Source organism: Kogia breviceps, chromosome 7 (genome assembly GCF_026419965.1).
Source record: "Kogia breviceps isolate mKogBre1 chromosome 7, mKogBre1 haplotype 1, whole genome shotgun sequence".
NCBI lineage: Eukaryota > Metazoa > Chordata > Mammalia > Artiodactyla > Physeteridae > Kogia > Kogia breviceps.
In genome coordinates this window covers 25,664,919-25,690,843 of record NC_081316.1, presented here as the reverse complement: position 1 = coordinate 25,690,843, position 25,925 = coordinate 25,664,919, and the positions used below count along the sequence as shown (strand labels likewise).

General features: G+C 33.0%; 1 protein-coding gene across 1 annotated transcript in view; it reads right to left on the bottom strand.

Annotated features, from left to right (window-relative positions):
* The window catches only part of CSTF3 (cleavage stimulation factor subunit 3), a 70,120-nt gene that overhangs the window by 27,807 nt on the left and 16,388 nt on the right, over positions 1-25,925 (bottom strand). The window lies entirely within an intron of this gene.

Here is a 25,925-nt window from a genome sequence, read left to right as displayed (position 1 = left end):
AAACCAAATGGAATCCTAAATACAAACACCATCTTCCATTAATTTACTCTTTTTCACTACTCTTTTCTGTTTTCAATCTGCTATGCCTTGGAAATTATGTCTTAGAAAATTACAAAATGTAAGCAGATTTAACGAATTTGGGAAACATTGAGGAATGAACTCTAAGATCAAACAACAGATCTTTAAGTTGCCAGAGAAGCTACAGAACATTTTCCTTTCCACCCAGTCCCAATAGGTATCAGGAAAGGAGTATCTGCCAGTAAATTCATTTTTATTCAACAAATAATTGTGTGCCTATGTGGCAGGCTCTTTTCTATCTCTAGAAATACAGTGGTGGATTAAACTAAGTTTTATAGTTCATGGAGTTATATTTTAGTGAGGGAGTCATATAAATAAACTAGGTAGTTTAAAATGTTTGCTTAATCTGTGCTTCCTAATTTTTCCTATAATATACTGTACTATATCCATAATTTTCCTATTAAATGTAGTTACAAATGTATGCCTACATACACATACACGGATTTACATTTAACAGATTGGCCAAAATCATGCTGTTGTCCCATAAATTTCCAGTTCCTGAAGGTACTTAAAATGTGCACAGAAATAACATTTGTTAAATATGAGTATAAAGTATAGACCACTTATAGTCTCAGTATGATTGACATTAAAATGTGCTAAGCAAAAATATGATTATCTTCAGTTTTGGATTAAGTTTATGTTCATTTTGATTCTTTGTACTAACCAAATTAGGTATTAATTAATCTTCCACTTTTCTGAACCAACTAAAAAGTATTTGTAGCATGCTTAAGATTTACCAAGTAGATATGGGAATATGGACCTGAACTCTATCAAAGAGCTTATAATCTAGTTAGAATCATAAAATTATAGGAAAGAACACAGGACTAAATTTAAATTATTTTCTACTTGTGTCATGTCTTATAAAATCCAGAGGAATAGGCGTTCCATGCAAATTAGAGTTACCAAGGAAAAGTTTTATTGTTCAGATGGAATCCTGGCCATTAATGAGAAAAAGTTTCTGTAAATTCGTGAAATAACATGAGTTTCTGTAGAATAGTGAAAACATTCACACAAGAAAGAATAGGTATTAGGAAAATAGGTTGGCTAATTGTGGTGGAGGTCCATTACAGGGGGCCTAAAAAGCCAAGCAGAGTTTAAATCTGATACACAAAAATTGGCTATCACACCATAAGGAAAGTACAGAAACTATGCCTCATCTGTGTGTGGGCGGGGGCGGTTTGAGGGGGTAAAGGTAGGAAAGAGCATAGAGGCGGCTTTCAGTGCCATGGAATGAGGCTAGCAGCCACTAGCTGAGAGAATAGCTAAGAGGCTGTTGCTATCATCCTTAAGTGGGATAACGGTGTCCTGGGCTTGGGAGAGGGAAACAGGGAGAGCAAAACAGTAATATAGAGCGAAAAACAACAGAGTAATTTTTTCATGGGAATGAAAATGGAAAATGTTATAGTAGTTGCTGTACAATAAAGTTTACTTTTTATTACATTTGCGATGAACATAAATAATTCAGGTAGAAACTGTTTACAGTTAGGAGATAAGGTATTGGTTTTCAAATAAGACAGTGGGATTAAAGATGAATATTTGAGTCACTTGTTTAAAAAAAATTTATATATACCTAGAGCATGTAATACCTAAGGCATTAAGTATATTCTCTGAAGAAGAGAATATACAGACAAGCAAAGATTAATTTCTCAAAAATTATCCATTATTCAGGCAGAGAAAAGGAAAAGAACTCCAAAGAGTACTTGAGATAAGAGAAAAAGGATAAAAATCACATCAGAGAAGTCAAAGGAGACCATTATAAGAAAAAGACGTGGTGGATGGTGGGATATGCCACAGGTCAAAAGGAACTCTGGGTATAGGAAAGATCCGTGGATCTGAAAATAAGAAAATTATTGCTTATCTATTACAAGTTTAAATTTAAAAGCCGAAACAATTCAACTTCTTAGAAGTTGAAATCAACGACGAAATACTGCTAATACCAACAGCATTTATTAAATACTTAAGGTATGTAAGCACTACTCTAAGAGTTTATATGTATTAACTCATTCAATCCTCAGAACAACACTCAAGTAAAGTACTATTATTACTTACTACTTAAAGATGACAAAACTGAGGAAGGTTTAGTAAGTTGCCCAATATTGCACAACTGAGCTCTTCGCTATTACACTACATTGCTCTTTAGCAAGATACAGGTATGAGGATGTTCATTGAAAGAGTGTTTGTGGTAGAGAAAAGTCTGGAAACTTAAAAGACCGAAGGTAGACTGACTAAATAAATTACGCTTTGTCTAAACAATGGAATGGATTATGCATATATACATAAAACTTTAAACATAATGATGTATAATACTGAATGGAAATATGTCCACAATATATTTTTAAAAGGAAGTAGAATTTTAAAAATGGGCACACATTTGGTATGTTTATCCAATCTACTTATCCTCCTCATCCCACCCCGTGTCTCTATCTAGAGTGCAAGAGACATAAACTCAGGAGAAATGCACGCAAAACTGTTAGCCAAAACTGTTATCACTGCGAGAATAGAGTTTTTCTGTCTCAGTTATTTCTGTGACAGATTTTATTTCTACAACACAATTTCACAGCAGCAAAGAGAACTGGGTTTTTGTTTTTTTAAAAGAAAAGAAAGAAAATCATAGCTGACTTGGGCCAGTAAATTCCTCTTCTGAGTAATTCGTTGGTATTTTTCTCTGGTTATAAACATCTCCATTTAAAACTCATTCTTAAATGCTCTCAAATCCTCAGCCAAGCCTACCAAGCTGAAAAAGTTTTTACGTAATTGCTAGTAAATCAGGCAAAATTAATTTCAACCAAGAATGTCAAAGGTAAAACTCTGACCTAAATTTGATTTTGTCCCAATTTATAGGGCATCTGTCAACAATCCTCACTTGACATTTATAGACTCAGCCTATCTCACTTAATGTCTAAACTCTGTTCCCAGTAAACACACTTTGTAAATACCAGGCCAAATCATTACTTTTCAAAAATCTGCAAACTCTGAATAAGAAAAACAGAGCAGGATATTTCACTTTTTGGGAAGTGAGTAGTTTGATCTAAAGTATCAAAACATCACTCATCTTCGTGGCTCCACTGGTTTTGCTACTCTAGCCCCCCTACACCACCTCCCCCATGCCACCTCAACATCGATGTATGACATAGATTTTCTTTCTAAATGGTAAACTAAAATTGAGAATGAGAAATGTGTACAATCGTTTGAGATCCTTGAGCTACCAGAAATGTCAGAGAACCAAGTTTATAAGCCACTGATCTCGAAAATGTTATCAGTTCTGTACTGCACAACCAGGGAAGTGCTCAAGTAGGTGTGCTGTTTCACTTCCCTCAAGAGCCTAATATCAGTTTATTTCTTTCACATCCATTTATAGTCTTCTCTAGCCTGCTACCTTAATTTTTAGCTTTTATGAATTGTTCTCTTAACAAAATAAAAATCCTTCCAGGCAAACTTAAAATATTGTTCAATAGTATAATTTCTCTAAGATTACTACGTGAACCTTTTACATTGCCTTAGAAAGTATCTCACTCTACTCTCATTTTGCTGAGTTAATCTCCCATTAGTATAGTCACACAACTTTTTAACATGTGGTGAAAATTTTTAGAGTAGAAAACCATTTACGATTCTTTCATCTTTCACAATACTTCTCACTGCATACATATTGACAATTGCTATTTTAAAAAAATTAACAATTGAATTATCATTGGGCAAAAGCCTTATTTTAATTACTCCTCTGATCATTTGTTTCATAAATCAAGATTATTTCTTTCCCATTTTGATAGATTCCTATCAGAATATCAATTTGCTTGCCTAATTTTCAGTGGCATCAACTGGCATCATAAGTTTTTCTATGCATTTCTTTGTTACTAATTCTGTGTACACTTTAATACTGCTGAATCAACATGTATACTAGATACATAGTATCATGGGTAATGCTTTATCTCTAGCTTTTCTTAAAATCACTTTTCAAAAACAGGATTTAAGTTCTACAATGAAGTGGATATAAATCCAGTGGATTACATTTCTCTACTTTTTGAGCAACTTGCCTACTCTTCCAGTTATTTCCCTATCAACACAGACTTATGAATGATGATTTCCTCATTCTATGAAAATTACAGTACATTCATTCTTGAGACTAAAATACGTTTTTTTCAATGCTGCTTTTCAAATACTCTTAATTTTAGTTCAGAAATTATAATCACATTCTGTAACTCTGCCTTTGATGCCCTTTTAATTTTATCCAAGAAATTAAAACCTACACCTGTATTTTATGATCCAATTCCAGTTTTCTCAATCTTCTAAGCATAGTTTATTTCTATTTTGTTACTGAAATAACCTAATTTCAGGTTCCCTTTAAAAAATATTAAATAATTTCCTAATCATCTGTCTCACCAAAATTGTACATTTATTTAATCTTTTTTCTCTCTACTCTTGTGCAAACTATACATTGGCCATTTTTACTGAAATTCTGAAGCAATTAAAAAATATCATGACCTGAAATTTTTGAAAGATGATGTCAGCAACCTTTGATAGTGAAATATCAAGTCTAAAAGATAAATGTAAAGAAGTTATAAATGTGTAAAGATATTTAAGTAAAATTGTATTTGTTAGTTTCTCATAAAACAAAAACTGGAAACTGTATGAATGCACAATAAAGGACTGGTTAAAAAGCATATATCTAGGGCTTCCCTGGTGGTGCAGTGGTTAAGAATCCGCCTGCCAGTGCAGGCGACATGGGTTAAATCCCTGGTCCGGGAAGATCCCACATGCTGCAGAGCAGCTAAGCCCGTGTGCCACAACTACTGAAGCCCACGTGCCTAGAGCCCGTACTCCGCAACAAGAGAAGCCACCGCAAGAAGCCTGCGCACCACAACGAAGAGTAGCCCCCGCTCGCCGCAACTAGAGAAAGCCCACGCACAGCAACGAAGACCGAGCACAGCCAAAAATAAATATATATTTTTAAAAAGCATATATCTAAAATGAACTACTCTGGCATATTTAAAAGTAATTTTGTATAATGAACAACACAAAAGTATGCTATCATGTAAAAAACTTGTTACAAAAAAGTTTTAAGATTTTATAGATAGCTACATCTAGAAAGGCTAAGTGGTGAAAGTGGGAATATGGATGTTTCTTCTCTTTATGCTTACATTTTTCTAATTTTTCTGCAATAAACATTACTCTTTCAAATAATATTTTCCTTTATCAGTGCAAATGTAAAAATGTAAAACGTGTAAGTTTTATAGAAAGCTCATTGTAAGTTCTGTAATTCTTGTTAAAACATTAACTATAAAAACCTCACTTCAGTAAAAAGATTTAAAAAGAATGCTAAGAATTATACTGTCAAACAGTTCACAATGAAATAACAATGGATAGGGACTGATTAAAACTAATATGTACTTTGAAAACAGATTTCACGTGGTTTAGATAATTCCATGCAAACACCCAAATCAATTTTATTTTTCATTAATTCTTTTGAATGAAAACATGGCTTGCATTTCCCGTGTAACACTGCTTTAAATACCTACTTAAAAGATGAGAAGTTGGAATTTTGAAAGTGGAGGTTTAAATAGGTAGACATAGCTAACAAATTATCTTCATGAAAAGCAAAGAAAAAATTCAGGTAAAAATTAAACTCCAGAAGAATCAGTAAGACTGAGACATGAATCTTCTTCCTCTCTGGTAGACATGCTCCAAAACTGAAACTTTGGCTCTATTTTAATGGGTTAAGTCCTATTTTGAAATGTTAAGTATTACCTCCAGAATGTTTATTAAATAATCTGATACTTAAATTTTAAAACGTCTTTTTTCCTAATTTTGTAAGTTCCTAAGTACATTTATTTAAAGGCTTATCAAGAAAGCATGCACTATGTTCTCTGGAATTTGTTTTATATAGTTTGAAATGTTTGGTTTATATTTCACATTTTATCTCCTCCAGATATATGTTTGTGATGACATTTTCCAAAGTGGTATCACCTAAAGTAAAGAATTAAGTCCAAATTCTATATAGAATACTGCCATTAAGGTTTCAGTAGACAAGATTGCAATAAAGATTATATTGGAATTCCCTCCTTGTGCTGTGATAGAAATGCAAAGAAAGTCGAAGGGGAAAAAACCCTGAAGAGCAAGCTCTGGATCAAGATGATGTTACTTTAGCTGGTAAATGAAGTCTGGAGGAAGGCTCCTATAATCTAATAAACACATACCCATTCTTAATAATGGATCCTAATATACAGGTCTGATTTTGTCCAGGCTTTGTGTAACAGGTTAGTGGGGATGTCAGATTATCGAAAGCTGTGACATGTAAAAAAATAACAGGAAAATAAAAAATTTCCTAATACTGCTTCTCAAAGAAGTCGAGCTCCTAACAGCCCTTTCCCAATCACTCCCTAAACCTAAGGGAAGACAGGACAGGGACAAGACCATTGCTCTATCCTCCTCCCCACATTCCCTCATCATCTCACAATATGCACACAATCTAAGGATGGACTTTCAAATTGCTACAGTTGAGATACATTGCTGGATAGGAGGGCATGCATGTTCGAAAACCAGATTTTATGAAGTATTTACCTGACCATTGAGAAAACTAGTTTAAAAATATGTAATGTTAAATAAGTAGTACAAATATAATCCTTACACATAAGACTCACTTCAAAGGGAGCTCTGTATCATTCTTGAAAGATGGCTTCATGATTTTGATGCCTATTTTCAGTGACACTGAATAGCTCAAGAAAATCTGTACTGTGAATCAAGATTTTCCTTCAAAAATATGGGCAAATCGGGCTTCCCTGGTGGTGCAGTGGTTGAGTGGCCGCCTGCTGATGCAGGGGACACGGGTTCGTGCCCCGGTCCGGGAGGATCCCACATGCCACGGAGCGGCTGGGCCCGTGAGCCATGGCCGCTCAGCCTGCGTGTCCGGAGCCTGTGCTCTGCAATGGGAGAGGCCACAGCAGTGAGAGGCCCGCGTACCGCCAAAAAAAAAAAAAAAAAAAAAAAAAATATATATATATATATATATAGGCAAATCAACTTAAGAGAAAAAATATATAACTAGCAACAGAAATATACACTTATAAAATCTACTTAAAACTATTATTATTACATATGGGTATTCAAGTCTCCTCATATCTTTCTAATGCTGAGTTGCAAGAATATAAAAAGTTCAAGTCATGTATGAGAAAAATAATTTGCAAATGTAATACTTAAGTGGGAAATTATAGAGTTGATCAACTATATGAAAATCTAAGCACAAAACATTTAAAAGAAAATTATTTAAAGCAAGTCATGAACACCAAAGTAACAAATGAAAGTATTGGTTTTTCACCTCAGAGAGCATATTTATCATTCCTTCCAGTCTGATACTGAGAAAAACAACATAAACAATAAAGATAACATACTATTTAAATGTTATATCAAAATTACCTGAACTTATAAATAGCAAATCATGCTAAAGTTAAGCTTCCCTTAAGTCCCCTAACATATAATGTTCCTGCAAATAAGAAAAAACAAAACAGAAAAATGGAGTAAGGAGATCAAGTCTCAGAAAAAGAAATCTAAAGGGACTTTAAATGTATAAAAACAGGTTCAATCTTATACATAAGAGAAATGCAAATCACAACCATACTGATATTATAATTGTTTACCTATGAACACTGGCAAAATTTTAAAGTATAATAATATATTGAATTAACAAGTTGTGAGAAGTGTACTTTCAATATCAAGGATTATTAATGGGATTTCAAATTATTACAACCTCTGTGGAAGGCAATTTGGTTAAAAAAAATCCCTCATACTTTTTGATCCAGCAATTCCTCATCTAGGAATAACCTAGATATATTTACAGATGGAAATGACATGTACACATATATTCAATGCAGTAATGTTTGTAATAAAACAAGTTTAGGAGGAATCTAAATGTCCTTCAGCAGAAGACAGATTAAACAAAATAAGGAATAAGTACTTGTAAAAATAAAAATACACACTCTCTAAAATTTACTTTGTTAAGCAAAATAGAAAAAAAAGCAAGGTGCAAAACAAAACCTAAGAGGCAATTGTTCATGTAAAAGGAGAGGAAAAAAATAAGCTGAACATTTTTCACTGTGGAGGGGAATTGGGTGACTCAAGGATGGATAGATGAAAAAGTTTTCCCTGTAGGTCCCTTTCATATCTTGGGTTTTTGAACCATATTTTAAAATATACAAATATGTATTTTAAAACTCTTTAGATAATATATAACCTTTTGGGGCTTCTCTCATGTTTAAACATATTTCTATATTTAACCATCAATTCTTAAAAAAAAATTCCAAATACTCCAAAAATGTATACAAGTAATAGAACATGTATTATGCATACAGATATTAAGATGTATAATATTGTTAAACTATTTAACTCATAGTACTTTTTAAGGCAAAGGATTTTTGCAACATCTAAATACCTAGTAGAATTTAAGCATTTGTAAAAGAAACAATCAACCATAACACAAACTGATAAAACAAAGTACAGAAGTACTACCATAAAATTTTAACTTACTTAGATAATTTTCAAACCTAAAAATGGATGTTAACTAATGGAACAAGACATTGATGTCACTCAAGATTACTTAAAGTGTTTATAACAGTTAATAATAAGATTATTGAAGTAATATAGATGGGTAAAAATCCGAAAGTCAACGTTTACTTTAACAAACTGTTGCATGCTGGGAAGACTGGACAGCTACATGTAAAAGAATGAAATTAGAACACTCCCTAACACCATACACAAAAATAAACTCAAAATGGATTAGAGACGTAAATGTAAGACCGGACACTATAAAATTCTTACAGGAAAACATAGGAAGAACACTCTTTGACATAAATCACAAGATCTTTTTTGATCCACCTCCTTCAGTAATGGAAATAAAAACAAAAATAAACAAATGAGACCTAATGAAACTTCAAAGCTTTTGCAGAGCAAAGGAGACCATAAACAAGACGAAAAGACAACCCTCGGAATGGGAGGAAATATTTGCAAATGAATCAACGGACAAAGGATTAATCTCCAAAATATATAAACAGCTCATGCAGCTCAATATTAAAAAAACAAACAACCCAATCCAAAAATGGGCAAAAGATCTAAATAGACATTTCTCCAAAGACATACAGATGGCCAAGCAGCACATGAAAAGCTGCTCAACATCACTAATTATTAGAGAAATGCAAATCAAAACTACAATGAGATATCACCTCACACCAGTTAGAATGGGCATCATCAGAAAATCTATAAACAAATGCTGGAGAGGGTGTGGAGAAAAGGGAACCCTCTTGCACTGCTGGTGGGAATGTAAATTGATACAGCCACTATGGAGAACAGTATGGAGGGTCCTTAAAAAACTAAAAATAGAATTACCATATGACCCAGCAATCCCACTACTGGGTATATACCCTGAGAAAACCATAATTCAAAAAACACATGCACCCCGGTGTTCACTGCAGCACTATTTACAATAGCCAGGTCATGGAAGCAACCTAAATGCCCATCGACAGATGAATGGCTAAACAAGATGTGGTACATATATACAATGGAATATTACTCAGCCATAAAAAAGAATGAAATTGGGTCATTTGTAGAGACGTGGATGGATCTAGAGACTGTCATACAGAGTGAAGTAAGTCAGGAAGAGAAAAACAAATATCATACATTAACACATATAAGTGGAACCTAGAAAAATGGTACAGATGAACCGGTTTGCAGGGCAGAAACTGAGACACAGATGTAGAGAACAAACGTATGGACACCAAGGGGGGAAACTGGCAGCGGGGTGGGGGTAGGGATGTGATGAATTGGGCAATTGGGATTGACATGTATACCCTGATGTGTATAAAACTGATGACTAATAAGGACCTCCTGTATAAAATAAAATTAAATTTAAAAATTAAAAAAACAAAAAAACTGTTGCATGCCACAATCTTTATAAACTTCTGGCACTAAACCAAATAAGATTTACCAATTTATAAATAAAAATAAAAATAAAATTCATAATCATTTTCCTCAAAAAAATGAAGGTAAAAATATAACATGAATTACAATTCTAACAAAAGTCCTTTCATCTATGAGAACTTTCATTAGAAGAGAATGACTTTGGAGGGAAAATCTTATTAAGAAAAATATTGAGTAATCTGGTGGATACTACCGAAACAAGAATATTCTTTATATATATATATAATTTTTTTTTAGTTTGAGGAAGTTATATACTATAATGAGAAATGTCAAAAAATACATATGTGGCCTCTTGCCTTCTGAGATGGCCCACACTCTGCCTGTGGAATGTTTCTCTAAATAAACCTACTTGTTACCTAACAAAAAAATGTACATATTTGACAATGTTATTTTATTAACCTCACCTATAATATCTTTCTTCACCCCCATAAAGATTTTTCTCCTGCATATAGAACTTTTGACAGGTTTGTTTAAGTAAACTGAAGAGGCAATTCCATTGTCTTCTGGCTTCTACTGCTCTTGGGAAATTGTCAACCTAACTGCCATTCATTTGAAGGCCATTTGTCCTTTTGTTTCCAGCTGCTTCTGAGATGGGTTTGGTTTTCATTGTTTTTCTGTAGTTTCATTCTGTGTCTACATGGGAATTTTTCTTTTTTTAATCATTTGGCCTTCATTAAGCATCCTGAATCTGCTGAATTCTTTTAATCATCCTAAAAAAATTCTTAGTATTCATCTCTTCAAATTGTGCTTGTGCCCAATCTCTCTCCTCTACTTCTGGAACTTCAGTTAGACACATTTTCACTCTATCCTTTGTGGCCTTAATCCTTTCATATTTCCTATGTCATGGTTTCTTTAAACTCCAATCTGGATTTCTTCAATTCTCCAATTCTCTCTTCACCTGTGTCTAATCTGTTATTAACCTAATTCCAACTTAATTCTAGTCTTTGAAGTCTTTGCAGATCTGTTTCTGCTGTATGTTTTTTTTACATGATTAGTTTTTAACAAGCAAACTCCTTTTCCTTGGAAAAACATTCGTGGATATTCTTCTGTGGCTTAGGATGAAGGTGCATTCCTCCAAAAAAAGCCTGAGAAAGATTATCAGGCACCTAGAAGCATAATTCAGGTTGAGGCCACCTTACATGCATGGTTCAAAACTTTTTTGAACCACCCAAGTGATATTTATTTGGACCACAAATCCATGCAAGTGCCAACTTGTTGAAACATCCCAGGACTTCCCCATTCTGCTCTGTTCAGGACCACACCAACTTTCCTCAGTCTTCTAGGGTTAATAAGGCAGTACAGATTTATTTCTGGTTCACTGTCATCCTGAGTATTACCTACACACAGCTTTAGAGGAAGAGGGTGTCCTGTTGGGCAAGCCTTGGGCTTTGACTTTTGCTACCTGAACTCCTATAAGCATTTGAAATTTAAGCTCAAGTTCTCCCAGTTTGACAAAGGCTCTCAGGGTAAAAACAGTTTAGGAACTCAGCTTATCTCCCAGCATTCCTATTTTTGTTGTGTGTGTCTTTTCCAGTTAGGTTTTGGCTTGGTAATTCTTTACTATGCTGTCAGTTCTTCAAGACGTTTTAAAATTCTGCCCGGCAGCCTTTGTTTTCAGTGAGACCATTTATCTGAGTAACCAAGCTCACCATATCACCCAAATCTTCTTCAATATATTTTATTAACATCTGGCTTCAAAAATATTAGGAAAAAATTCTGTATGCAAACTATCTTGAAAAGCAACTAAAAACTTAAAAATCCAATGTTTTTTGAAACACTAAATTTCAAAGGTTAAGAAACCAAATATATTTCCTCTAATGTATTGGAGAATTCCCAAGTAAGTGTAATTCAGTTCTCTGAAATACTTTATAAACCAGCAATTTGAGTTTACCCTTAATGTTTGCCATGCCAAAGTAAGTGAAGTTTGGGTGAAAGTTACAAAAACAAAAAGTAAAATGATAAATAACATTTAAAACAGAAGTACTGTTTTTAAGGACAAAAGCTGGAGTAATTCATATTTTATACTTGTTTTTTTAAAAAATAAATCTATATAAAGTTTACGGATTAAGTTAAAACAGGAACTTTCTATATTTTTTAATATCTAGATGTCTTAAAGAATTTCCACTCATCAATTGGATGTTGGCATTGTGCACATATACATTAGTCCAAGTGAAAATGGGGGGGGGTAAGAATTAAAATGTTTATGCTTTACTAATTTGACAAACAACTTGTGAAATTTGATAAATCAAGTTGTGAAAACTCCTGTTTTTAACTCATACATACACATACAAATGTCTCAGAAGTTTTACTTCAATATATACACCTAAATATTTCTTGTAACCAGTCAGGTATTTTCTATACCAGGTTTTAAAGTTTTATCTGAAAGCATTTCAGAATTACAAGCAAGCAATTTTTTTTAAGGTACTTCAAAATGCTAGGTAAATTAGTAATGCCCTTTTGTAATTCTTTAAAATTGGATAATTCTTTTAAAAGCTTTCTTTTAGGTCATACATCAAGATAGAATAATTCTAAATGTCAATGATGCTTATTCTAAAATACTTAAATGGCTGATGGTATTAGACAATTCAAAAGGATAGTTTCTTTGTATTTTTAGAAAAACTGTAGAGACATTTTTAAAACCTATGTTAACAGTAAAGATATTGGCCACGTATAATTTGATGAAAAATAATACATTGTTATAAATTGATGTTACACTCTAATTCTTAGAAATTAAAATTCAAGTTGCAAAATAATATGATAAATTCAGTTTTATTTCCCATTGTGTATTTTTCACCCAACAAATATTTAGAGTGCCACTATGTGCCAAGCATTGTTCTAGATTCCTGAAACATATCAATGTATAAAATACAAACTATAATAAGTAAACTGTTCAGTATACTAGAAGATAAGCACTATAGGTGAAAAAAATAGAGGAAAGGATGAGTTTTGAGGTGTTGGGAATGGGGGTGGCAATTTAGAATATGGGCAAGAGCAGATCTCACTGAGAAGATAACACTTTTACAAAAAGTTGAAGCAAGCAAGGGATTTTGCCAAGCAGCTATCTGGATAAGTATCTTTAGAGCAGATAAAATAGCTAATGTATAGAAAAGCCTTGAGGTGGGAATGTGGTCTAGAATATTTAAGGAGGCCTGAGTGACTGAAGCAGAGACTTTACTATGTGAATTATCTATCATGCAGCTATCAAGCACAAAATTTTATACTTAAGTGGGTATCCTAGTATTCACTCCATACACTTATTTTCTAATAATTATTCAACCTATCTGAATTTATGACTAAGAAATAACTGATTCTTAAACATATAAAAATGTTACTTTACAGATATAAATTCATTAAAATGTATCATTTTAAAAAACCTATATACAATTTCTACTGGAAATAGGACCCTGGTTATTGTTTTTGAAGATTCCAATCAAGAGCCAGAACTTGCTAATTCAGAGATCAAAGTTCCATTATAATTTCTCAACTACTTACTGCTGTAAAACATTGTGTTTCATATAATACCGTCTTTCTAAAATATACATTATCATTATTACACCAATACAATTCTTATTAATACTTCCCTCCTCATATTAATTTAACATACTGCCATAGATAGGCAATCTACCCTCCCTAATAGATTTTTGGACTTCACGAAAATTTGAAAACTTAAGAGAATGAAATTTACAAACTTTTTCGTCAAAAAGAGAAGTTTGAAACCCAGTTCTTGAGCTTTCACTAAATTTTAGTCAGTCTTTAAGTATTCCCCAAATACTCACAAGACATCAGAACATGAGTTTCAGGTTTTATTCAAAACCAAGTTTCAATCCTCAATACTATAATCAATAAAAGTGTAAAGTGGTATTTAAAAAGTTTTGTTCCTTTGGTGTAACTTCCCCTTTTAGCACACACTTGCATATTAACTTATTTAACCAAATAAAAGGATAGTGTCCTATACATTTCTTCATTAATAAAATTCATGTAACAGATGAGCAATCTTTTGAGTGTGTGTGCAGAAGTCAATCTGGGAACTATGTTAGTGGATAAACTAGACATACTGACAATGTGGTATCCTGGGACTGGCATTTACTAAAAACAGATTTTATTCATGGCAAAAATTTTTCTAGGAACCAACTTTTTCAAAGTAACTACTCAAGTCTAACCTACCAATAAAACACAACTAATTTTCTCCCTTTGAAAAGGCTTTGTTCCTCCTCCAAAGTGAATACTCTGGTCAATTAATGTCATTTCCTCAAACTCTATGAAGGCTATTATAGAGAATAAAAGGTTTCATAGCTTCTTAACTCTATTACTTTCTTAAGACTCAAATACAAAGTAAAAATTAGTGAAACCAAGAGAATTTCTAACCAACATGCAATTTTCTTTGAAAATTGTAAAGGAAACCTCCCCTCACTTAACTTCTAAATTTCTGTAGGCATTTGAGTTTTTAAAAAGGCCCACAATTATAAATATCACAACTTAACGGTTTTCCTAGAGCAAAATTACATTCACATAATTCTAGCCATTATGAAATTTCAGATGTTCATACTTTTCCTCCAGCTCTATTTTCCTAACAGCTTAGCTGCAATTCTAGATTAACTATTGAGCTAGTGTTTTTGTAATTAAGAACACTTTCATGAAACAGTCACAAGTCATCTGTTTACAATACTGCGAGGGGCTAGAAGCAAAACTTAGCTTAAAAACTATGAAGCTGTTTCAACTTCTCAAACAGAGCATGTTTTTTCTCCCTTTCATTGATACCTCGGCACTAGTGCTTCTCTTTGCCAGGGATTCTGTGTGTAATTTCATACTTCCATTTAGAAAGTCTTATTCCTCATAAAAAGGAATGAAATTGTTATTTGTAATGAGGTGGATGGACCCAGAGTCTGACATACAGAGTGAAGTCAGAAAGAGAAAAAACAAATACGGTATGCTAATGCAAATATATGGAATCTAAAAAAATGGTACTAAAGAACCTAGTGGCAGGGCAGGAATAAAGATGCAGACATAGAGAATGCACTTGAGGACACGGGGAGGGGTAAGGGAAAGTGGCATGGACTTATATATACTACCAAATGTAAAATAGCTAGTGGGAAGCAGCCGCATAGCACAGGAAGATAAGCTTGGTGCTTTGTGACCACCTAGAGGGGTGGGATAAGGAGTGTGGGAGGGAGACACAGAGGGAGGAGATATGGGGATATATGTATAGCTGATTCACTTTGTTGTACAGCAGAAACTAACACACCATTGTAAAGCAATTATGCTCCAGTAAAGATGTTAAAAAAAAAGTCTTGTTCTTCTAGAGGATTTCCCTGACCCACCCTAACATACAATCTCCATGTTTCCTCAATCAGAGCACCTACCACCTAGTATTATAATTGTCTCCTACACCAAACTGTATAAATTTGAATGTGTCCATAGCATCTAAGTGTCTAGCATGCATTTACTCAGTAGATACTTTAAAGTTAATTCCATCTTCCCCTGATATATAAAATGAAAGCAAGAACCTGAAAGAAGGCGTTTTCATGTATGTTTTTACCTGAAGCCACATAAAAATTTATGAAAATATATAGATGGTGTGGGGCCTGAAAATATAGCAGATGACTTTTTTCAGAATCCATAAATTCAACAGTCAATTGTGATACAGAAAAAACAGTGTAACACTTCAGGCAATTTTATTTGAATATAATCCAGGCAAATATATCAATAGGCATCTGCACATCTTCATTCTACCTACTGTTTTGGATACTTTTAAGGACTCCACATGTAAAATTACTTGCCAAAAGGACTTGCTAACAGAATTCTGCATATTTTAATCTGCACAGAATCTCCTAAAAGTTAAAGTACAGCTTATACTTTTCTTCCTATCCAAAAAGTATCATCCTATCCCAAAAGAATAAGCATTACAGAATACATGAAATTTCTAGTTCTTCAATCGTGGGAAACTTAGAACTGTTAAATTCTCTTATAAGGTAAGTAATTTAAATTTTGATATAACATTGTAATGGTTTATTTAGAATCAATTGAACTGTATCAGGAAGATGCATGAAGATATTTCAGTTTTCAGTGACATAGTCTGGGGAGGTACTCAAAAAGTATGTCTTGAATTTCTAAGTCTGATCAACCACAAGGTTCAAATAACTGGGAATGCTGATCTTCAATAAATGTGATTTTCCCATTAACTATAGGAATTAACACCCTCTTTCACTTTTTCTTAAAAAGGAAGCTAGATATTGTGCTCCCTGCCCTTAATCTTTCATTTTTATTTTTTCATGAAGTTTTGCTTCATAACTTCAAACATTTTAAAGATCTCCCCTCAAAAAAAAAAAAAATCACAATTAAGTACAGACTGTCCTATCAGAAAACTTATTTTGCAAGACTTCTATGGAAAGAAAAGTATAGAGATAGCCATTCAGTAAGCAGACTGAAAGGTAACATACTTTACCTAAATTCTAAATTTTGGCCTTGATTTGAGAAAATTCCATCCTAATAAAATTCCTAATTGCTAAATCAGAAATGAAAGGTAAAATTTCTTGTTCTCACATTAATGTTGAATGTAAATAAATACTTAGAGCTATAAAAAATACATTCTTAGAAATTTCTTAAAGGGTCAGAATTGCTAAGATTTGCTGCTTTTGTGTTTGGAATTCCTTTCTACTTTGAAATTTGAACCAATACATAGTGCAGAAAAGTTTAAAAACCATAAAGGGTAAAAACAGAATTCTGCAAAGTAGAATTTTAGAACTAAGATTTTATACAAACCCTAAGATGCAGTTATGGGTTAGTTATTGTACTATGCCATCTTCCAAAATATTTGTAGCAATTTTATGTGGTTTTGAGTAGTTACACGTATTTTTTCAAATGTACCCCCAAATCCTAATAGCTAAATAAGAATGCAAGAAACACTTGAGCAAAGAAAAAAGGAGTCAGTTATGAACCTATTTAGCTATTTCTACAACTGTGTTTTAGGTCCTTTAGGTTGTTAGTACAGCGGTTAGTGAGTAGGAGCCCAGACCTAGAAATTAGATTATCTGAGTATAAAGCCCCCAGCTTTCCTATTTACTTCGCAGTAGCTTAAACTTTAGTATTGTTATCTTAAGAAAGCTATTTAAGAACTCTAGATCTCAGAAAAGCTGAACATTAAAAAAAAATGGGATAATACTTACCTACTTCAAAAGGTAAACAGTGATTAGTCAGATATCCCATGTAAAGTACTAAACACAGTGCCCAGAATATATTAAAGGCCTAATTATTTTTAGCTATTACTGTTTAAGCAAGTAATCAGAATAAGGAAAAAAATCACTATCAATAACAACTGAAAATCAACAATGGATTTTATAAATGCACTCTTTATTTCTAAAAATCTATTCTAGAAAATATTTCACCTCCAAAAATATCATCCTCACACATTCTTCTTTTCTTCAAATAACGTGCACATAGAATATTTTTTTCCATGAAATTTAGTTTTGTAGATCTATACTTAAAATGTGATATAATTGAAAAACACCGGCTTATTTCTAAGAACAAGTACAATCCTATGCATATTTTGGGTAAGATCCTCAAAACTTTTAACTCATTGCAAGTATATTTAAATTTAGAATAAGTTGCCTCTTAGTAATAAAACTATAAAAAATTCCCACCCCACTCTCTAATATCAGGATAATTATAAAGACAGCTCTTGTCTATAATCGCTACTAGGATGTTTCCATTTATGTCATAATTTACAAATTATTGGAAACAACACTTGAATTCACATTAGTTTTCCTACTGGGAAGGGGAAGGAACAAGTGTAAGAAATAATATGAAATCTCCGTGTTAAATTTAAGTAAAAGGCCCAGCAGAAGGACCATTATAAGAAGATAAAATACAAGTGATTTCATTCATCATAGAAATAGAGCATTTTAGAAAGAATATGAGACCACTGGAAAAATATAAACATGAGCTGGGTATGAAATTATATTAGAACACTGTTCCTTTTCAGTGGGATAATGGTATTGTGGTTATGTAGGACAATATTCTTTGTATAGAGAAAGATAAACATGTATGGCAAAACATAACATTGAATCAAGGAAGGTGTATAGGTATTTACTGTAATACTTAAATTATTCTTTTGACTTTTGGTTCAGAATTTTCATAAAAAATTGGGAAGGCAAAAAAGAGAAAAATTAATGGCTTCCCTAAGGTCACACTGATTCAATGGAAGAGCTAAAAGCAGTAAATCCTAGGTCACCAGATTCCAAATTCTGCGTCATTGCTATTCCTCCACACTATCCTTTGTAGATTAAAATTTACAAATTCCTTGCATTTTTAAAATAAATTAACAATTATTTAAACATCCTTTCCACACTAGCAAAAATTATCAGGCCACTGTCTTAGTAATAACGGGGAGAATTCTGACCATGCCATTGAGACACATGGCAAATAACTACCCCAACTAACCATAAAATATTAAATCACAGACATATATAAATAAGTTCTTTCAACTTGGAATGTCTGTTCTTTAAGTATAAATCTCATCAACTATTCTGTGAACTCTGGGAAATTTAAATGCACAACTGAACAGCTTACTTTGGGGAAAATACCACTTCCATACTTTAAGCACCCTTTAATTGCTAATAGAGAAATTATTTCCTTTAAAGTGTTAACTTTCTAATTTGTACCTCAAACAACTGAGAATTTAAATAAGTACTTGAAAAATAAAGCATTTTCAAACACAAATATTTACCCAGATGATCTTTTTGACTCACTTTTTAACCTGTTTTATAATCAAAGATCTCATGACTTTTAAAACACGTATTCTTACTTGAAATAATTTGCCATTTGGTCAACTAAGTAAATCAATATATTTACTTCCCATAGCCTACAATGATTGTTATGAAAATATACAACCAGTTAAGTTTCTGTATGAGTTGGGGAGCAAATTTTTAAATCTTCCCCTTATGATTTCTGAGAGAATTTAAAAGCATTACTGACAGAATATGATTTTATATTTGGAAAACTTGCTACAATCATAAAATGCAAAAATCTTGTAAATCATCCTCTATTAGTAAGCTGTTCCAAAGGAAAAAAAAAATGAGGGCAAGGAGAAACTAGTACTTTACAACAGTTTTCAAATACAAATAAGCTTGAACTTTAAGTACATATTTATATTCAAAAATAAATACACTGAAAAACCCTAGATAATGTCAGAAAAATATCACTGATTCAGGCAAAAATCGTAATAGATTCAAAACTGAGTGGGCAGTTGTTGAGAAACAGGATTTTTACAGTCTCAAAATATCGCCCCACTATTTTATTAGTTACAAAAATAAAAACAGTAACTACACAGTAGAGAAAATGGTTAACACCGACATCATCAGTAAGTGGTAAATGAATGTCACGTGTCTCTGAAGAGGACACACAACCATTTGTAGCTTTTCAGCTATACTTTATATAACCTGAATCTAATGAGGAAATATCAAATTTAAGACTGAGGAACGGTTCAACATCCAAGTAGACTGGAGAGGAATGACAACGATATACATGATCTTGGATTAGATTCTCATTTAAAAGAAAACTGCTCTAAAGGGCATTATTAGATAATTAAAGAAGAAAACGGACTGCAGATTAAAATTCTATTAATGTAAAATTTCCTGGGTTTTATAAGTTTGTTTACGTATGAGAATATCTTTGTTATTAGCAAATACACTGAGGGCATGATGTATGCAACCCAATCCCCTATGGTTCACGAAAAACAGAACTGATAAAAGTTTATGTCAGATGTTAAAAACTGGTCAATCAGGTTAAGTGATGGACATATAATTTGAATCTTTAATCTAAAAGAATGATAATCTAAATAATGAGTATGTTTTAAGCATTTTCTCACCTACTAACATTCTAATCAATAGAACCACAAAACCTTAAAAAAGTCACTTATTACACAATAGTTAAAACTGGTAATCTAAGGAAATGGTGGATGAAAGAATTAAAATAAATGTATAGATAATACAGGAAACCAAGTTATTTTGTTGGCAATCTTCCCCAAATACTTTTAAGCTCTTCTATGACAATCTACACTTTCACCAGCTGTTCTGTTAAGGTAATGTCTTTTTTTTTTTTTTTTTTGTGGTATGCGGGCCTCTCACTGCTGTGGCCTCTCCCGCTGCAGAGCACAGGCTCAGGACGCACAGGCCCAGCGGCCATGGCCCACGGGCCCAGCCGCTCCGCGGCACGTGGGATCCTCCCAGACCGGGGCACGAACCCGCGACCCCCGCATCAGCAGGCGGACTCTCAACCACTGCGCCACCAGGGAAGCCCAGTAATGTCATTTTTGACATTTAAGTTTTATGAAATTTGGATATTACTTGAGTACTTTTATAAGTATCATTGGTGGCAAAATTCTGAGTTATAGCTGAAAAGAGCCAACTCTCTTGAGAATAGACATTAACTAGAAATACTAAAAATACCATTAAAAAATCACATTTCATTTAAAAACTATCGAAAGCCACTAAGGAAAAAATTTTTTTAAATAAAGGGACATGAGTTAAACGCATTCATCTGTGTAATGAAAAATTTAGAAATGAATCGAAACTGAACTACAGGAATAGCTGGAAATAATGAATGGTTCTCTGCGACAACAATCCATTTTCACCCCCCAAAAGAATGAGAAAGTCTTTTATATTACAAAGACTCAAGTACTAATTAAATGAATGGATGTTAGCTAATAATCTGAAAATATGAAGATGTGGTATTCATATGTTTAAAAATTCTCAGGAGTAAGGGTAAGAGTCAGCTATCACAGGGCTTCCCTGGTGGCGAAGTGGTTGAGAGTCTGTCTGACTGCCAATGCAGGGGACACGGCTTCGTGCCCCGGTGCGGGAAGATCCCACATGCCGCGGAGCGTCTGGGCCTGTGAGCCACGGCCGCTGAGCCTGCTCGTCTGGAGCCTGTGCTCCGCAACAGGAGAGGCCACAACAGTGAGGCCCGGGTACCGCAAAAAAAAAAAAAAAAAAAAAAAAAAAAAAAGCAGCTGCAGTAATCTTTTTTTGGGGGGGGCATCTGCATGGCATGTGGGATCCTAGTTCCCAGACCAGGGATGTAACCTCCAGGGATCAAACCCGTGCCCCCTGCAGCGGAAGCGGGGAGCTTTAACCACTGGATCCCGCCAGGGAAGTCCCTGCAGTAACCCTTTTAAGCCACAGCTTAAGTGGCCCCCTCTTAACACATGAGACTTCCTTACAAGTTGATTCTTAGAATTTGGCACTTAGGTGATTATATTGTGTTTAAAATAAAAAGTTTATGGAGTTAGAAAATCAGGCTTCAAACCCAGGAATAAAATTAAGTTCAAAAAAATAAAAATAAAACTGACCAAGTTCAATAACGCAACCCTAAACCTGACTGCAGATTTAATAGTCTCCACACTGTCAAAAATACTACCAAGCAATTAGTAGATACCTCTAAAGATTACTTCTTGATTGACTATATACTGATTGATAAACCACAACATGGTATAGTCAAAAGAACAATCAATTTATACTCCAGACAACTATAGGGAGTATTCTGCCAGGTATGAAATATACTCATGGCAATAAGATTCAATTATTGCCCTCTAAAGAAAGCCTCAGTTACCAAAACTGGCTACCAGAAACACCTAAAAATAACAGATCCCACATGTCCATCCTTTGGAGATTGAGTCAGCAATGCAGGAATAATAATTACAAAGCCTGAATGTTTTAAAAGCTTCCCAGGTGATCCTAAAGTTATGTTATTTGCAAGCTTTGGCTCTAAGGGATAACAATCTCTTGACTTATTTTACATATGTATAAAACAGGGGGCTAATAAGCTAATTCATCTTTCAGCTCTAAATTTGATTTAAACCTAATATCCATTTTGGCTTTAAATATGTAATACATAAATAGCCATAGTCTGCTGAATTAAAAAAATTTCAAGAAAACCATCATGAAATAGTCAGCACTTTTTTTCTTCAAATTGAATATGAAAAAGTTACAGAAATTGTCATCATATAAGACCATTTCCCTTGTTATTATGTGAGGTGATGGATGTTAGCTAAACACTGTGGTAATCATTTCACAATACATACATATATCAAATCATTATGTTGTACATCTTAAACTTATGCTGCATGTCAACTGTATCTCAATAAACTGAAAGAAAAAAAAAGACTGTTTTCCATATACAGAAATCTTTAGACAAAGACTTATAATAATGTTATCTGTATATGCTAGAGCTAAAACTTTGTATTTAAAAAAAAAGGTTGTTAACTGAACATGTTCTGTAACATGAATAAAAAAGTACTAGGAAGATTAAGAATAGCTTTGGGACTTTATCTTTGGACCTTTTTACATTTCAAAGTAATTATTCCAAAACAACATTTCAATACTGTCCTTGACATCAGATTCAGTTTTCAGAAATGTCACTTAACATTTCCAAACAGAAAATTTTTCTTTGGAGGTTTCCTAGCATACAAAATGGTAAAACTTACCCCAGGTTGCTTTCCTGAGCTTTAGAAAAGCCGTTTAGTTTCTCAACAGGTTGTATTCAAAGCAAATATTCACCATTTTGTTGAATTTGCTGCAGATTCTGAATACGTGGGGGAAAATTTTATACAAAATTTATTATGCCATTATACTAACCGACTACTTGTTTTCTGCTCCAAAGTTGCTAAGAGTAAAAACGTTTAGTAATAAAAGTTAAAGTTTAAAAAGGAAGTTATTTACAAGCAAATAAATGCATTCTTGTCCACATTTAGAAGTACAGCTTTTCACAGACATCACTAGTATTATTTCAGACATCTTCATTTCTTGGAAATGCCTTGCGCCAGACTCATTCATTTAAAAGGAACAGCTGTTTGCAAGTTGGAAGCACACACTAACCCATTAGAAAACGCTTGAGCCTTTATGAGGTCTTTTTGTTTTTTAAGAGAAAGTCAATTAATTGCCACCAGATTCCCTTATGCTCAAAGTTAGAACCAAAACCGCAGAGCACCCTAAAAAAGGCTTTTCATGTTAGGGTTAGTTCTGTCTCCAAATATGGAGGTTTCTATCTCCACAGTATTATAAAAGGCTTAGGGGAGTTTGTGTTTAATTCATGGACACCACATGTTGGAGCCTACCTTTAATGAGTATCTCTTGGGATGGTGAGGGGGTTGTAGAGCAGATTAATCCCCCAAGACCGTACTGACTACAACCCCCGGTAATTTAAAACACTAAGTACTTGGTATTGTACATTACTATGCTATTCCATAAATGCCCAAGAAATTTAAGCTAAACTACTACCCACAGGGAAACCTCAAACTGCATGATCCAATAGCCCTTTATGTTTCACAACGAATTCTGCAATGTTATATACCTTAAAAAAAATCCGTTTAGAGATGGCTTTTCCAGATTTTTCAGAATATACCATAACTATTATTAGATACACAAAAACAGAAGATAAAAAAGCCTGGCTAAAAATTTTAAGAGTCTTTGAAGAGGGGGAAAAAAATGAACCTTTTTCCCCAATATTCTTATAAATGACTCAATGATTATAAATTTTTATAAAGAAATATTAAAATGATCAGGTTGATTAGTACAAGATTTTGCCTGAAAATAAAGGGCTACACTTCACATAAAATAACAAATTACCTAGAAGACATAAAGAATAAAAAGACAAGATTTTTTTTAAGAGAAATTTTGTTATCTGAATTAACTTTTTGCAAATAGTTTTATTTTGCAAAGCCTGGGGTGGAAAGAAAAGGCTCCAAGGAAAAAAATGTATAGATCATGTTAGCGGAAGTGACAAAACCTAAACATCTATGTTACAATAATGGAAGGGAAAATGAATGGAGTTAGATATTTCAGTAAGACCTAAAACAGAAGTTTACTACTTAAAACAGTAAATGTAAATATTTCCTTTGTTTTAAAAATAGTAATTATTCATATCACTTTCAGATATTTGATCACTCACTTCAGTGTTTGCAAAATGTTCCCTTTTATACCCCTACACTACATTTATATATGCATTTAAGAAACTATAGATTAAAAAGCACATTGCATTTTAGAGAACAATCTGAATAATCACACAGACATGGACCAACATTTATTACAAACAGGAAAAGAGCAGATCTATAAGAAAAGAGTACAGATTTTTTTAAAAAAAGATTGCAAGCTGAAGTATAGAAAAGAAATCTATATGATAATTAAAAATTTTTTTCTGCATTTAAAAATCACATTGCTCAATATATACAAAATATAATACAGTAGTTTAAACTGCTACTTAGAGGAATTAAAACAGTATTGACAGTGAAGTTTATTTCAATTTAGGTCACCCATGTTCCATCCTGAGTTCACTTCGATTTTCCAAGAAGAAAGGTATTTTTAAAAGCCATTTTTCCCAAGTAGAAAGGTTATTTTGAAAAACTGAAATATGTCACAACTCAGTATTTATAAGAAAAGGATTCACATTAAAAGGTTTTTAATAAAAGGCAATCAATTCTCTACATACTTTTATTAAAGAATTACAGCTTTCACAGACAGCAAGATACATTGTTGCTATTACCAGCAGCATTACCTTCTTCATTTCTCCTTCAGCTAACAATAAAAAAATCCTTTCATAAGAAAATTTCTTATGAATGTGGCCCAATTCAAAACAACTTACTTCTAACACTGTTATTTGTAGCTTACATGCTGTCACATTGATTACCTAGCTACATGAAGAGCTACAGAAACCAAAAGGGGAAAAGCAACTTAAAAAATGTAGCAAAACTATAAAGTTTCTCAATTTGCTAATATTTAGTGACCCTTCTGACCACTCTAAAAAGGGGTTCTTTAAAGAGCACTTAGGCTCTAAAGGGATATTTCACTTAACTCTAGTGTTTAAAAACTCCCATTTCTTAAACTCTAAAATATACTGCACTGCAGATTTAAAACATCTGTATATGAACTAGAGATGTATTAAAATGTTTCTTTACTAAAATCAAGCAGCAGCAAAACTATTTTCATATCATAACAATTTAGACTCTATACTTATAACTGCATCACTTTAAGAAGAGCCATACAATTGTTTGCTCTTATGATATGGCTAGTAGCATTTTGGAATTCAAGAAGAAAGCAAAGAATTTCAAGCAGTTGAGGCGAAATGTGACCTCCTACATAATATACACAACATTAAAATAATTTGGCTTAATTTTGAAATTATGTATGTGTTATAAATATATAGATGTTGGTCCTAAAGGAATTTTACCTCCAATAAGCAACAAAAATAAAAGTGGGTAATGAATTAAGGATGACATTTTAAAGTTCAAATTTTATACAAGTAGCTTTTTAGCAAGTAGTATTGCTAAGTGCTCAGATATGAGAAAAGGTGATATACTGGCAAATATTAAAAATATCAGACTGGTGTCATTAACTTCTTTACTAAAAATTATTTATATGCTCCCATTTGCAATTGATGTTTCAAGTTTAAAGGTAACCCCCCTACTCCCCAAACCCCTAAAAGACACCCCCTTCCTTTGCCACTTTGTTCTTAAGTAGGATTTACAAGAAATTTCTCTGGGGAAGCAAATTATCTCATTTTTAAAGATGTATGTATTTTCTATTAGAAAAGAACTAAATGTATTTGGACTCACACACACTGGTTTAACTGAACATAAACAATTTTCCCACCATGAAGTACTGAGTTACAACAAATGTATTAACAAAACTTTATTTTCTTGAGAGTGCATACAGGATGTTATGTAAACACTGTTAGTATTATCTTTAAAGACATTCTTATTATTACTTCAGATTTTAATGTATTATAAATGTGTCTTCTCCAGAAATATTAAAGGCCACATTGGGTGATATGGCCAAAGAAAACTTTAGCCCCTCACAGGCTAAACAAAGAACAATTGTGAAAATAAAGAGCAAATTAAG